The following is a 14,644-nucleotide window of genomic DNA, read 5'->3' on the forward strand; positions in this document are numbered from 1 at the left end:
TGTCAGTCTTTTACTTCCAAACCATCACACCACAGAGAACGTGGCGGGAAAGCCACACTCAGCGACTCTGCTATTTCTCATTGTTTCCAAAACGAATTTCTAAATCCTTGAGGTTTTGCTTTATTTTTTTTTAATCAGCGTCATTTTGTGATCTAAGAAATAGCTAACCTAAATCATCACGTGTGGGCTACGTGCAGTTAGTTGAATGTTTTAGAAAGGCCCATGCTGGATAATTTTTTTGTGTGTCAAATAATTTTGCTACAGAATGGGATGCTGTGGAAAGACTGTTTGAGTGAAGTCTCAAACTCTAGTGCCACCTGTGTGTGTTGGCCAGGAAACTCCTACGGTTTACTGATTAAGAAAAACGCAAAGCAAACATCCTGGAAACTGTTTTCACCAGTGTGAAATGGCAGAGATGGCTCTTTCGTTTGCCAGCGCAAATATGCGGTTTTAACGTACTTGAAACTAGGGTTTCTCTGTCTGAAATGCCTGATTACTTTCTACTTTCTCCTCATCCACCTTGAATACTTCTACTCACCCTACAAGAGCTTAGCCAAATGCCATCTTTTCTTTTAAGTCTTCCAGATAAAACCGATTAACGTTTTGTGCATCCATTTTCACCGAACACGTTAATATTATACTTAATTCAATTTGTTGATGCTTGCATCCATGTCAATGTTCCAACCTCTCTGCTCCTCCACAGCAGGAATCACATGTTATGATTTTCAGATCTCCAGTGATTAGCACATAGAAATGCTTGTTAAATTTTACAGCTGCCTTCCCAAACAGAATATTACCCTCCCTCCCTTCCAAATGATCTCCCTAGCTGTATACCATGCAGGTAAAAAATTTATTAAGTCAATATATATATCCGAATCAATTCAACAAATACTGATTTCTGCATCTAGTTGGGTGATGCATTGTGACGCACAGACCATCCTTCACCCCACCCTTTGCTAGTAGGATGACTGTGTTTCTGCGACTCAGGAAACAAGATGTTTACCTGTTTTGAAAACAAGTTCATCTGGGTGCAGCTGCAGTTCCAGTATCAGAAATTCCATAGAGAATCTAGGAGGGAGAGGTGAATCCCTGCTTCAAAGATCCTTCCAACCTTAGTTTCTTCTCCAAGCTCAGTTAGTGGTATTTTCTGGAGTTTAAGGTTTTAACAGTCAGGAGGAGAATACGTGTGGGGAACTTGACTTCATTTTGCTTATAACCCCTTTCAGGTCTATTTGCTCTCCTGAGCTGTTAATTCCTCACACATCTGGTAGATCTAACAGGTGTAAAGTTGATAGAATTAATGATATTTTTGTGGTGATTGTACAGGGCTGAGCCTTCTCAAGGTTTGCCATAAATAGCAAAGGGCTGAAAGAAGGATGTTTTTTTCTTTAGGTGCTAGGCTTTTTTGATTATGGACATTAAAAATGAAGGGTTTAGGCCACTGAGAATCACGGACAGTTCTACCTCATTCCAGTGAGATTATTTGTGTGGGCGATGGGTTCGGGGTGTCAGGAAACACCCACAGACCTACATAATCTGCTCATGCTGCACACATGATGGGAAGGGGACTCTTCAGCTGATTTCACACTTGCCCACGTGACATCAGGTGTCGCCTTGTCAATAAACGTCCCCGTCTGGCCCAGCCCACCCACCCGGTGTGGGCAGGACTCTCCCAGCCTCAGGCTCCACCTGCACTAGGACCTGACGCCGCTGGAGGGGAAACGGGGTCCCTAGAGAACGTCCAGCAAAGCCAGGTGACCTGCACTGCCAGCTCGCGGGGGCTGCGGTCATCAGCGACGTGGCCCCCGACGGTTGGCTTTTGCAGAAGGAAGCCCACCGGAGAGTAAAAGAGCCAGGCTCACCTCCAACGCCCCAACCACGTCCTCCGACGGGCCCCCGACCCCAGCGGAAGCGACAGAGCCAGTTTCCGGGGCGGGAGAGCGGCAGTACCCGACGACGGGCCACAGACAGCACATCCAACCTCGCCCGAGCTCCAGTCACCCGCAGGGCCAGGGCCGTTAGGCTTCTCGCCGGCACCGGGCTCTCCATTTTCACGCGTCTGAGCGATAAGCCAGGTTTTCACGTCCCGGAGAGTCGGCAGGGGACGCGTTTGGCTCTTCCGCGGCGCGAGCTGCGCGGCACGCGCGCCCATAAAACATCTAACGAGAAGCGCGCGTGTAGAGAAAGCGTGAGAAGCCGAGCGTGGGGCGTCAAGCAGGCCGATGCTGCCAGCGCCCTCACAGGGTTTCCTTCAGGAGCCTCGGCTCCTCCCCCACACGGTCCCTGGGCCACGTGCAAACCCAGCCGAACGCCTAGTGCAAGGGCTGGGCTCCAGGTCGGTATTTAGCGGGAAGAAACAACAAAAATGAGATGAACTGTGGCCAGTCCTCATCTCCATTTTCCCAACTGGGTGTTGCGGGGCGTGTGTCTCAGCGGTTCCCACCTGGCTCGTCTGTGGACCACGTCCTTTCCAGCATTCCGGAGAGAACACACGCTCCTCCTCTCTCCCCGCTGTTTACCCCAAAGCTCATCAGTCTATTTATTGGAAATTCTGAGCATCAAACCGGCTCAGTGGATAAACATGGGTTTGGTGTCAGCTGGTTTGGGCTGAATTCTAAGTGGTAAGTAGGGGTGACGTTTGTCTCTTTGGACCCCTCCTGGACCCCAGCTTCCTTGCAGGTGAGACCAGAAAGGTACCTGGCTGGCATCCCCCTTCTTCTGGCCGCTTCCTGAGCTGCAAGCCGGGTGGTAAGCAGGTCCCGAAGACCGTGAACAGGCACTACACGGGACAATGCTGCCCAGAGCACAGGTCCTTCCATCTGAAGGCTGACAACGCGGGGCCGCTGCGCTGGAACAACCCCTCTGGTGCCTGTTCATTATTCAGATTCTTTGGCGGTGGCGGTTGTTCAGCCAGGAGCCTAGCTGTGTGGGGAACGTGACAGAGAGGCAGGGAGAGGCCAGGTTTGGAAACCATCTCACACCCTACATGGGGACGGGTTGGCAGGGAGATATCTTGGACCTGTAGAGGTAAACAGGGTCTAAATCCTCTGCTCGGGGAAGATAAGTGCTCCGGCTTCTGTAAGCTAAAGGCACATTGCTGAATTTGATTGAAAACTTTGTGATGTGAAGACCAAAAATCACAAGAAGGAGGCAGGCAGCATTTAATCTTCTGTTGGATGACAATCAAGATAGACCGATAGAGACCCTTCCTTCAGATACACCAGTCAACACTGCAGACGGTGGGTCCCGGCCGGACACAGACACGGCGGAGAGGGCAGGGGTGGGGACCAGGGCATTCCTAGGTTGTCATCCTGCTCGGCTCCCTGCTAAGTAAGCTGAGGTCTGTAATTTACTGCGTTAGGTCCTCAGGCTACAGACCCCGAAACATCCACATCCTTCCCGGTTGAACGTTCTGATCGGGTACGTGTGCTCTCTTCAGCCACAGCCCTTTGTCCATTATGGACAATACACGTGAATCTATCCTAAAAAAGGACTGCAGAGAGTGGTCTGTGGAAGAAATCCCTCTACCTCGAGGAAAACCAAATATTCAGGCAGAGAATTTTCTAGCTAGTCAGTGCTTAAAATTCTTCTCTTCTTTTCTTTTTTTTTCTTTTAATGCACAGGCAGGAACAGACACACAAACACTCACAAAAGAACCAGAGAAATGGCTGTTTTAGCCAAATCACTAGAACACACACCTGCAGTGAATAAAGCAAGACCAGGGTGCACCGAGAGTTCTGGCGACGAGGGTGCACGTATGGGCCAGCGAAGGCCTGGGCGCCCACGGAGCTGCGCCAGCTGCACGGATGTATTGCTGCACGAATCTAAAGGAAATTTGAGGAGGTACCTTTGAACATGGTTTTCTTAATGGATTTTATTTATTAAATAATTCACCAGGCTCCTATTCTGGAAAAATCTCCAACTGCAACAGAAAGAAAGCCAAGACAGAAGAGTGTTTCTAGCAAGGAGGGGCTCTGAAATCCCCTCACTCTGGATTATTAGGTAAAACCACGTTGCACCGCCATTCCTGGTGGAAACTATTCATTTAATTTCCCTCTTTTGTAGATATTTTGTTTTCCTCTAAATGGCAGCGCTGGCTGGGAGAAAAGCAGATTTGGGGTTGTTTCTTTAGAGATTCTTACTGTTTGCCTCCACCTGCTGGGGAGAATCGGGCACTTTTGTTCAGTGCAGCTACGGCACCGCACATGCAGGCACGTCTATTTCCATGTAGACGTTATCGACATGGAAAATAGATGTTTACCTGTAAACATCCCGGGTAAATTAAATAGCGTGCGTCAACCCACCCCAGCATGGTGGCGTCGCGGTATTTTATTCAATGCAGTTGGGATCGAAGATAACTTCCCTTTTTAGAGAAAACAGAGTTTCTGGGGATGTGAGTAACGCAAAGCATTTAGAGAAATTTAGTCAATCAGAGATGAAACATACATCGTGGCTTTCAACTTCGCAATGTCAGCAAACATCTCCACTTCCTGAGCCGCAGTGCGTCATTCGTATCAGCCGTTGCGAAAGAAGCTGTGTATTGGTCTACACGGGATGCCTGTCTGCACAGCCGTACATCCTGACAGGTATCCACGTACCGCAGCACATGTATAAATCCTAACAATTCATGTAACTCACCTGATAGATCAGGGCCCGTTCCAGTCTGCTGTGTAAATTCAAATTTTGGCACCCTTTAAAAAGTGGATTGTGATTGACCCAGTAGACCATAACGGTTCCAAAAGAGCCATTACTGTCTGTTGTGTAAACCCTTCTGGGCGTGGGTTTTATTGACTCTCTGGAGCCATCAGGGCCTGTCCTGTCAGTCCAGCTGCCACGTGTGTGCACCAAATGCTCATGGTAACCACGCCCTGGAAACTGAAGCCATAGTCAGATCACCTTTGTTCTGGTCCAACAAGCCACAGTGCAAAACGGGGCATCTGTACTGCGGGTTCCTTCTCTGCCTCCAGTATCCCATTGCCCTGTGGTTACAAAGAGGCTGGAAATTTGAAATGTGGATAAGAAAGAAAGTAGTCATTTGATTTCAAATTTTAAAAAAAAGAAAAAGAAAAAAGGAAAAGAAGCATGGAGAACACTGAAGACAAGTTTTGCTTTGCATGAAAAATCATCTCGAAGACCGTGTGAGTTTGCCAGCTTCTAGGGGCTAGCAACAGCACAGTAAGGTTTCTCCACTTGGAGCTTTTTGGAATCCAAATGGGATCTTTATTTTATTGTCTACATGCTTATTTTGTGTTTCTCCACCTGCCTGTCCTTTTCTTACATTAAGAAAAATGGACGTGGGACTATTTTGCCAGAAAAGACTTTTAGTTATGTGCACCTTCAGTAAAAACAAAACCCTGCAGGGTAATGGCTTCCATGTTCTTCCTGGATGCTGACAGGTCCAAGTTAAGCTGCTCTCCAGCCCTGGAGGTGTAGACTGTGCGTCTGAGGTGGTGATTGAGCTGTTTGATATTCCAAAACTATGCGAATCAGCGTGGATTCCCAAACTTCAGAGACAGGAAATATTCTAGAAATCAAGCTATGAAGAAACATGCAGGCTGGTGTCACCTACGGGAGACGGAAGGCTGGGTGCCATCAGGAGCACAGCCTCACCTTCCCGCCTGGAGCAGACGGTTGGCACATTTTTGGAGGCAGAGAGACAATGCTTATGGAATGATGATTTCAAAACATATTCAGCAAACAGATCTGCTACACAGACCAATACTCCCTCACATTCTAGGAGAAAGAAAGAACAGAGAGGGAAATGAAGTGCCGGGAACGTGTTTCCTGGGCCCTAGGAGAGCACACGCCTGCGCACACCATGCAATTCCCCTCTGTGACCGCTGTCACTGGTAGCTGAAAACCCTCACATTCAGGGAACAAAGGAGGGTGGAAAAAGCGACCTGGGTGAGCTGGACCTTGATACTCTGCTGGGTCAGATGAATGGACAGAGTGTGGACAGACACAGATCGTAAGGAATCCTGTTGGGATCCTCTTGGGAAAATCCCATTTGTTTTCATGTTGCAAATGCGTGTTGAGCCCTGCGTCGCGCCGCGCACGGGCTCAGGGAGCCAGAGCAAAGCCCTCACTGATGCCGTCAGTAAAGCTGGAGCCACAGAGGCACAGCCACAGTGAACCCCAGACAGCCACCTGCCGTCCTGGGGGATAGTCCATCTGAACTTGTCCTGAGACCTGGCTCTGTCCCCAGAGGCCTCCCAGGGCTCCGGCCAGGAAGCAGCCTTGTCACACAGCAGCCGCCACAAAGGGCTTGAAGGCATACGACTGTGCACCTCGTGAGGGAGCCCCACCCTTCCCGGCATCCACCCGGCCCGTCCAGCCTGCAGCTCGGGCAGGAGAGAGTTAACGCTGGGCAGCTGCCTGGCAGGGACCAGCCGAAGCCCATCAGCTGCCGCAGCATTGATGCATTAACCCTCCAGAACCATCCAGAGACCCTGGCAGAGGACCGCCACCCTGATGCATCTCTGAGTCACTTATTCAGGACACACACACAGAGACACACAGAGACACACATGCACACACCTACATATACACACAGACACACGTACACACATACATACACACATGCACATATACATACATGCACACATACATATACATGCAGACACACGTACACATACATGCATGTACACACATATGCACATAGACACACATACATACATGTACAGACACATGTACGTGTACCCATACACACAATGCACATATGCACACATGCACACATACATATATGTACACACATATACATATAAACACAGACACACACACATACGGCTCCTTTTGCCTCATGATCCCTGTGCCTCTTGCCCTGATCTGAATACGAAGTCCTCCTTCCAAACGCAGTGTTTTCTTCTAACGGCTATTTTTGTAACATCATGCCATGTTGCTGCCTTTTTTAAAAAAATAGTTGCACACACACAGACACACGAGCGTGACGACCTCATATGCTGGTGATCCTGCTCCTTGCCAAGGGAATCCCTGGGTAAACACTGCAGTGGGAGAGAACACACCCTCAGGCTTTGCAGGTCTGGTGGCCGGGGTGAGGTCATGGCGGGGCCTCAGGGACAGGTTCTCAGCTGGTCGCCTGCCGGGCCCCAGCCCGCCCCGTATGCACACTGCGCTCCCAGCTCAACAGGGTCAATGTTTACTCACCTGTTTACCAACAGAACACAGAATTCCACTGTGCTGTCACTTCCAAAGAAGGGGGTAGAAACTAATTCTTTGAAATAAAAAAGAACTCCAGGAGAATTAACATTTTTTAAGGTCCCCTTTCTTACCCTGCTTTTTAATTGAATTCGGGTCTGGCTCGCATACAAGGAAACCGGCACCAAAGCTGGGGTTGGGGTTCCTTCCCCGACAGCCAAGTAAGAGAGTTACAGACCCGGAAACAAAGCAGGAGAGCCCGAAGCCGGGCACCATCACACTCGCGTGCCAGGGGCTGTGCGCCCAGGGCGCCCCCTGCCGCCCGCACCCCCGTCAGCACAGTACCGCCGCGTGTGTTCTCTCCGTCAATGAATCATATTTCTAGCGCTGCGCTAGTTACAGGGGCAGCAATGCGTCGAGTGAGAAGTCTACGCCCATCGCTGCTCCGGGAACGGCTGGGCTCCGTCCTGCTCTCCGGTGGTGAAGCCGTCCGGCCACATCACGCCTTCAGTTTCAGTGTCAGACACGGCGTGCGTCTTCCGAGGCCAGAGGGGCACCGTCCCTTCAGCTACGTATTCCAGGCCCGAAGGCCGAGTCTGACAGAAGCTGAAGCTTGACGGGAAGGACCCCGGCGGCCGCGGGACAGGGAGGGCCCCTGGGTGGCGCTCGCGTGCTGAACCCGCGGCCCCGGACCGCAGGCGCCGAAGGCGGGCGCGGAGCCCGCGTGCGGACGGCAGGACGGCCCCGCCGCACGGCCACTCGGTCCCTGCAGACTTGGCACTTGGCGCGGCCGGGCCGGCGCCGCCCCACGCGGGACGGGATCCACTAAAACCAGTTGAACAAGGAGGGCGTTCCGGCCCCGCGGGCCCCTCCACGGTGCGCAGGGAGCTGAGGCGCGCCCCGCCTTCCTCTCTCAGGCCTGCGTTTTCAGGCTCTGGTCAGAAGGCGTCTCCTGAATGACGGATGCAGAGCGCAGAGCCAGGACTTCCGGTTTAAAAGAGGAGAAACACTTGAGATCTTAGAAGAAGAATCTTGATCTTCCTCTTGGATCGGTATCGGTGAGCGTTAAGGCCTCAAGGCACGCGGAGTGTCTTGTCGAAAGCGGAGTGTCTCCTGGGCGGCCCCGTGATGCCTGTTTGGGACGAAGCTGCCCCTCTAACCGGATAGGGGTGGGGGGAGCTCTCAGCGGGATGGAGACCCCCTCCCGCACGGCTCAGACGGCCACTCAGGGCACCACGAGCGCACATCACAGCTCAGAAAGAAGGAAAACCAGCCCTGTTTCTGAAATCCTGTGCATTCTGCGGGGGCCAGCTGGAGCAGGGGAGGGAGGGAGGCAGAGCCAGGCACTCATCACAAAACCGTGGGAATTACACTCACATCCACGCTTGCTGCTGCTGGGACCCAGGGAACCTAGCGTGGCTGTTAACCCTGACCCCACAGAGCACAGCAATGAAGGGGTCACCGAGGGCTGGCAAGTGGGAGCAGGAAGAGGGAGCCCCAGTCACAGCCAGGGAGCCTCGAAGGGCCGCTCCGTGTCACGGGCATCCATATCTTAAGTTCATTTACTGTCTTGCTGGAATCAAAAGGGGGCGGGGTGACCTTCGAAACAGCCTGCCCCGCACAAGACGAAGGATCTTGACCCTTTCCAAGGCTGATGGAATTTTTAAGGACCTCTACTCTAAGGTGAAGTAGAGACGCTCTACCCAGGGCTCCGTGGAGGTGGGGGTCTCAGATGTGGCCCCACGCGGATGTCCGGGCGGATGCCTGTCAGCCAGCACTCCTGGGAGGACCACGGACAGCATCATTTATGACTTATTGTGTAACAACACAGGCCTTATAAACTGAAAAAATGTCTTCAAAGATGTTGCACGTAAACATTTCTGGGGACCAAACAAGAGTCCAGGAGAGGCTGGGGCAGGGAGAATCACTCTGGCTCTGAGTGCGTCTCCTTTCTTAGGGTATCTACGATATGCCCGGATTCTAGGAACGGGGGTGGATAAAAACAGGCAGAAAAGGGAAGGGGAGGTGCAGGGGGAGCAGGCAGACCCCCGACCAGTCCTCTGGCCAGGGCAGAAGTCGCTGACTTCAGGGAGAGATTCCAAACTTTCCTCCACGGTTTTCTCTCCAGCCTTCAAAACGGGCTAATTATCTCCCTCATTGCTTCCTTAAATGAAGATCCCAAACCCCTTCTCCCTGTACCCGAACGTCTAAATGAAGCCAGCGGTCAAACGGTACAATTTATAACACCTCTGCTCAAAATCTGTGCGCCTTCTCCCCGCTTTTAACCTGAATCTCTAACCTATTTTCAACGTGCCATCCCCCCCACCCCCCCATCAGGAGAAGGGGTCCTTTTTTCTCTTTCTGTCTCCTTCCCGCACAGATGAACTTTCCAGGCAACCGTGTGCTCATCCCAGCTGACCCCCTGCCGGGAGTAATTGTCTCGAGGAGAATAGGGAATCTCAGAGCCTTTGTGGAAGGGAGCAGAGAAGACAGACATTATTATGATTTTGAATTCGAAGCCCTCGTCTTTTCTTTCTTTCCTTTTATTTTTTTCCCCCAGATCTAACAGCTGTTTCCCATCACAACTGGTGTTTGAAAGACACCGCAAAACTGAGTGTATCAGTATCACAATTAGTTCCACAGGCGGCTAATAACTTACTTGCCGTCCACGCCTGATTTCATCAGGACTGCTCTGATTTATGGTTGTTTGTCCTGGTGGCTGCTTCCCCCGGCCAGTCCCATGGGGAGGGGCCCGCGGGCCGGCCAGCGCGCCCCGTGGGTCGCTGGTGGTGGACCAGCCCCTGGGAGGAGGACCTCGCGCCCGGGGGCTCTGCGGCCATGGCAGCCAGCATCCCACCCCTCCGCCCGCCCCGCTCCCTCCGCACTCTTCAAGGTCAAAGATACTTCCAAGCTTCACGTTAGTTCAGACACGAAAGCACCGTGCTTTGGCGGGGAGGCTGCCGTCAATGGTGCCAAATTACGCGTGTCCAGTTTTTGCGATGTGATCTACTACCGTTCATTAGGGATGGAGCCGAGACCAGCGACTCATTTTTCTCGGGCCAGCGAGCAGGTCCGCAGGGAGCCCCCGCGCCGAGAGGCTGACCCGTCCTCTGCTCACTCAGCAGCTCTGCTCTTTGGAATTTTTGAGGGGTGGGGAATGAAAAATTTTTATGCAAAACAGCAGCAGTGGGCCTTGAACACAAGGGGAAAGGATTCAATCTTGCACAGATGGAGCGCGGGAGTCTAGCAAGGCCAGGGACAACTCTGACACCTCAAAGCCTGCGTGCCAACAGGCCAGCCCCCGCTGGGCCATAAGGGCACACATACGTACAGGGCAAGGGACGAGTCACACTCTGGAATTTTGGAATTCGTGTTGACTTGGACAGAGCACCTCGAGCAGACCACGCAGCCATGCCAACAGGTCAGGGCCTCCCTCAGAATGGCAAACACGTGGGAGATTTGGGCGAAGAGCGAGGAAAGTCCATGCACCACACCTAAAGCAGCACCTTCCTGCGTCTACGTGGCCAGGATCGAACAAAGGAGACTCGAGAAAGCCAGTGAAATAGGTTGGTGGTGACATAACTAGGGAACAGAGGAGCCAGCCCAGACCAGCCAGCTCTGCACCCATCTCGTCACTTGCGGTGGAGGGGCATGAAGACATCAGGGCAGAGGGGACACGTGGGGAGGCCCGGAGGAGGCTGGTCTGGCCCCAGGTAAGCCAGCTGGGGCTCTGTAAGCCCCCACCTTCTCTCCCTTTCCCCACAGGTAGGCCCCTCCCCAGTCCTTCAATTCTGGGGGACAAATGTCCTGGCCCACAAAGTTCCCAGGCTGCCAGCCCAGCCGGGACCAGAACAAGCGGGGCTTCTCCAGGCCCCAAGGAGTGGTCACCACCAACCCCCACCACTGTCACCTTCCAAAAAGCCTTCTTCCTTAAAAAAAATTGAAAATAGAGTTACCCTATGATCCAGCAATCCCACTTCTGGGCATACATCCAGAGAAAACTCTAATTAGAAAAGATACACACCCCCCAATGTGCACAGCAGCACTATTCACAACAGCCAAGACACAGTACAACTTAAATTCCAAAGTCAACAGAGGATTGGACAAAGAAGTCGTGGTATATGTATACAATGGAATATTACTCAGCCACAAAAAAGAATGAAATAATGCCATTTGCAGCAACATGGATGGACCTGGAGATCATCATTGTAAGTGAAGTAAGCCAGACAGAGAAATACAAATATCATATGATATTCCTTATGTGTGGAATCTAAAAAAAAGGACACAAATGAACTTATTTATAAAACAGAAATAGACCCATAGACATAGAAAACAAACTTTCTACTTTTCCCAAAGGGGAAAGCAGGTGGAGGAGAGAGAACTTAGGAGTTTGGGATTAGCAGATACAAACTACTGTATCTAAAATATGTAAACAACAAGGACCTACTCTAGAGCACAGGGAACTATATTCAATATCTTGTAATAGCCTATAATGAAAAAAGAATATACACACACACACACACATATATATATAGAAAATCTCACAATGCTGCACACCAGAATCTAACACAACATTGTCAATCAACTACATTTCAATTAAAAAGCCCTCTGATTCCAGCATGGCCACCCCCACTCTAGACAAGGTCCAACTGGCACAAAGGTAGAACAGCACAGGCCCTCACACCCTGGGATGAGCCTGAAATAGCCACTTCACCCCCGACCACGGAGGATGCCCGCTATCTTACAGATTAAAAGAAAATAATAAAACCTCCTGAAATTGTGCCCTCAGGTGGTGACAGCCCTCCAGCAGGTACACAACGATCTTTGATGTTCACAAGCTTGGCAGCCACAAACTCGAAGAAGCAAAATCCTGAGCCAACAGCATCATCAAATCTGTTTGCAATTACCGGAAAAAAAAAGGCGGGGGAAAGATCTGAAAGATCGGTCCTCACAGTGTTAAACGGTACCCGTTGGTTTTATATCTGTGCAGCTGATTATCCCAGATTTGGGGAGAAAATATAACAGAAGCCAGTGAAGACTTTATTCCCCATTTGTTCTGAGTCTTTGTTTGTTGGCGTTACTTTTGTGGAGAGAGTCCTGAGACTGCAACGCTGGCTGTTGCCTTGTGTTTTTGGAGGGTGGCTGAGCAGGAAGAAGCCTCACGCAGTCCTCCCTGTACACAAACTATTTACAGAGAGAAAAACCAAACGGCCGTTAAATGCCAAAAACGATGGAAGCTTGAGGTGGTGCTCGTGGGCAAGATGGCTGCATTTTTCTGTGTATTTTTTTTCCTGCATATGCCAAAGAGAGGCCAAGTTTGGGAGCGTCGGGAAAGCGCTGGGGTGGGGCTTCTGGTCGGTGCCTGAAGCCAACGAGGAGGAGAAGAGAGAGGGAAGTGACAGTCCGTCCATCTCACTCGGCATGTGTGTGTGTTCTCTTAACCAAAAAAAAAAAAAAAAAAAAACTGTTTACAAAATGGAGTGTCGGGAACATTGTGTAAAAGAACACTTATCTGGGAGACTTTGATCTTTGGCTGAAGCACCATTAGGACCTTGAAAGGATGATGGCTCTGCAGTGTGGGCGGAGAGGAGGAAGGGAGTTTTCCCAGGGAACAAAAAAGAGCTTATTGCATTGCCTCCTGGTTGCATTTAAGACAGAACTCCTGTGCAATCCCACGGGACAAGCTGGAGGGGGCCCAGCAGCCAGTCACCCGGCCGCCCAGGCCCTCAGCTCCCAGCCTGCGGTTGGCCCTGCCCTCTGGGTGAGAGACACGTTTAGTGCAGCAGAGGGAAAGCAGGCCTGGTGCCGTGAGCTACAGCCAGACACACCCCAACTCTGCACCCTGCCAAGAGAGCCCCTCCCGACTGTTCTTGTTATAAGGAGATCGGGAAATTAGAGCCTTTGAATTTCCAGAGATTTTCTGTTTCATATGGATCTGACAAAACAGGCACAGAAAGAAGAGAAAAAGAAGGGAGAGAGAAAGCAAGGAGGGGGAGGAGGGACGGGGAGGAGGAGAGAGGAGGGAAGGGAGGAGGGAGGAGGGAGGAGAGAGGAGGGGGAGGGAGAGTGAGGGGGAGGGGAGGGAAGAAACACTTTCATATTATTAGGATTTCCACAAACACATTTATTCTTTATTTTTCACCTGTAAAGAAACAAGCCAAGCCATCCCTAAAAAGGAAATTTTAGTTTGTACTATGAATGTTCCGGCTGGGAAGTTTCAAGTAAGAATAATTCAGGGACTGCACAGAAGAATTCACAGGAGGGTTTGGGCCAGTTCAGAGGAGCTCACAGCGCACAGAGACCTTCCGAGCTTCCGAGTAAGCTTCTTTTTCAGGACACGATGCAAGTGGCCCTCGTATGCACGGCTAGCATCACCCTAACCGGACTTGGAGGACCAGCGTGCACTTGGACCTGAGTCCTTCCGCTGTTGCAGATTACATTGCCCAGTAAGACATGCTGGATTACGCTCTTTGGGAAAGTGGTTCCATCACGAAACATCTGTCAGGTCCTCGCCCATCAACCTGCTTCACGGAGCATCCCAACGTCTTGAGAAACCTCCACCCCCTGGAGAAGGTCCAGGCCACTGGGCAAGATCAGAGGTTCAGTACGAGCTCCGTGACATAACGGAAGAGCGTTTGCTAAGCACCTACTACTGTAGGTCAAAGGGGGTTAACCTCAGAGACCCATGGAAACACAGGGCATAGTCCCTGCCCAGAAAGCTAAGCAAAGAACATTGTAGGTAGAGGAACCAAACAACTCTCGTGAGCCATGAGTGGAAGAAATAAGCCTGCATGACAAACTGCGCTGTGGCGCGTAGAATCACAGCGGGAGCCCTCGGTGCCCGTCGCGGGTGAAGTAATGATCGGGGTCGTGCCGGGCACCTTGAATGATGAGAAAGTCCAGGTCGGCAGGCGGCCAAGCCCTGGGCTCTCTCTGTCCACACTCACAGATCTAAGACCTGAGTACACACACCCAGGAAAATGAGGAGCCACTGAGGACATGAACTCAGAAAGCCACCTGGCACAGCTGGAGGGGACACAGTCTGACCTGGAGGAAAATGGATGCATTTCCCTTCTGTCATCGACCACAATGGGAATTCTAGCATCTTCCCCCTCCTGCCTCAAAGATGCGGTGTAAACAGAAAGTGACAAACAGTTGCTATATTAGCATCTCTTTGCATCCTACAAGAAGGCAGGCTCCCCCACTGGTCTGAGCATCTCCAAATGGGACAGCGTGGGCAGTCATTTCAGCACAAGCCGAAGCGAGGCCACCCAAGGCCCAGCAGCTACAGGGAACCAAGGGCTTGAGTGTGGTCTTTGTGTCCCAATCCCTGACGACACTCCTTCATCAACCATTCTTACACTTGAACAAGAGTTCAAACAACTCACATCCTAAGTTGTTACTTTTGAATAACGATGCTCTGAGCATCTGCTCGGCAGCACCTCACACACTTTACCCCACTCAGCCTGGCGTCATGTGGTCCAGGGGG

This window comes from Camelus bactrianus, chromosome 30, assembly GCF_048773025.1.
Source record: "Camelus bactrianus isolate YW-2024 breed Bactrian camel chromosome 30, ASM4877302v1, whole genome shotgun sequence".
Classification (NCBI taxonomy): Eukaryota; Metazoa; Chordata; class Mammalia; order Artiodactyla; family Camelidae; genus Camelus; species Camelus bactrianus.